This window comes from Malania oleifera, chromosome 4, assembly GCF_029873635.1.
Source record: "Malania oleifera isolate guangnan ecotype guangnan chromosome 4, ASM2987363v1, whole genome shotgun sequence".
NCBI classification, from domain to species: Eukaryota; Viridiplantae; Streptophyta; class Magnoliopsida; order Santalales; family Ximeniaceae; genus Malania; species Malania oleifera.
In genome coordinates this window covers 59,930,366-59,932,102 of record NC_080420.1, presented here as the reverse complement: position 1 = coordinate 59,932,102, position 1,737 = coordinate 59,930,366, and the positions used below count along the sequence as shown (strand labels likewise).

At 42.9% G+C, this 1,737-nt stretch overlaps 1 pseudogene; it reads left to right on the top strand.

Moving 5' to 3' along the window:
• Window positions 1–292: 292 nt before the first annotated feature.
• Window positions 293–876, top strand: LOC131154211 (large ribosomal subunit protein uL14x/uL14z/uL14y-like; annotated as a pseudogene).
• The last annotated feature ends 861 nt before the right edge of the window (window positions 877–1,737 follow it).

The following is a 1,737-nucleotide window of genomic DNA, read 5'->3' as shown; positions in this document are numbered from 1 at the left end:
CCGGGAAGTAGGGGTGAGCAAACGATAGGTTCAGTGAAATTCGGTTAATTAACCAAATTAACCAAAAATTTTGGTTAATCATTTCCATTAACCGAACCGACCGAATAAGGAGTATTAACCGAACCTCACCCGACCGAATTACCTGTTCGGGTAATTCGGTTAACCGAAATTATTTAAAACTAATTTTTAAAAATAGAATTTTGGTGAAACTTAATTATTTAACATATATTAATTTATATTTTAAATTCGCAAAAACCCTAATTCGTTGTCCGTGTTTTGCCTGCAGGCCACAATGTCGAAGTGCGTTCATGGAGGGTTGGCTGGAAACAAGTTCAGAATGTCGCTAGGTCTGCAAGTCGCAACGACTGTGAATTGTGCAGACAACACTGGCGCTAAAAATCTCTACATTATTTTGGTGAAGGGGATCAAGGGCCGATTGAATCGGTTGCCTTCGGCGTGTGTTTGGGACATGGTGATGGCTACTTTGAAGAAAGGGAAGCTTGATCTCCGCAAGAAGGTCACACCCGCAGTCATTGTTCGCCAGTGCAAGCCATGGCGCTAGAAGGATGGCATCTACATGTACTTTGAAGATAATGCGCGTGTTATTGTGAATCCTAAAGAAGAAATGAAAGGTTCTGCCATAACTAGTCCAACTGGTAAGGAGTGTGCTGATTTATGGCCAAGGATTGCTAGTGCCGCCAATGCAATTGTCTAAGGGTAGTAGGTACGGTATGCACATATAAATTATAGGTCACCATTGATGAGAATTTCAGGGTAACATGTTCAGGCATTTGGATATGGCAGGCTTCAGCTTCTGTCTGAGTGTGTTGGTCTTGATTTTATTTTCTTTGATCATGGCTGCGATTAGACTTTTGGAACCATTTGAAATATTTAAAAATTATTGTAAACAAAAAAATCGGTTAATCGGTTAACCGAATTTATATTTCCTGTTCACCCAATCGAAAACCGATTCACCAAATTTTGGTGAAGCTTAACCGAACCGACCGAACCCTTTTTTTTTACCCAAACCAAACCGACCAATTTTGATCGGTTAAATCGGTTAATTCAAATTTCCCTGAATTATGCTCACCCCTATCGAGAAGTATCTGTCAAAGAACACCTCCTTGAATCGGCTCCACGTTATCTCCTCAAGACCAGCTCTCTGCTTCTCCAACAGATTCACTGCAGTCCACCATCGACCAGCCTCCCCAAACAGTTGGAAGGTAGCATAAAGAACTCGCTGCCTATCCGTGTAGTGCAGGACCTCCAAGATCCTCTCAGTCTGTTCCATCCAGTCCTATACTGTCGTCGGGTTAGGTCCTCCAAAGAACGTTGGAGGATGCATGCGTATGAACCTCTCAATGGTGCACCCCGTAGCAGTAGGAGAGCGCTCGTGTCTCCTCACACTCCACCCGATCTCCTGCAATACCTGCTTCGTCAAACCCGAGGCACAGAAGGAGACTCATCACTTGCAGTCTCCTCGGAGTCACTTCCCAGGTTATTATCCTTGGGCTCCATTCTGCAACACAATAGGAATCTATCAGTATCCCTATAACACATACAGTTAACACAATGATCTACACTAATCGTGTTAACTACTTCCTACTAGGTCTAGGTCTATCCTATCACACTAACACGAAAGTCATCAATGATCTGCCCTACTTTTACTAGAATCGTCATCCTAGGAAAAACACGAAATACCATCGAAAAATCCCAATCTAGCAACCGAACAACCCT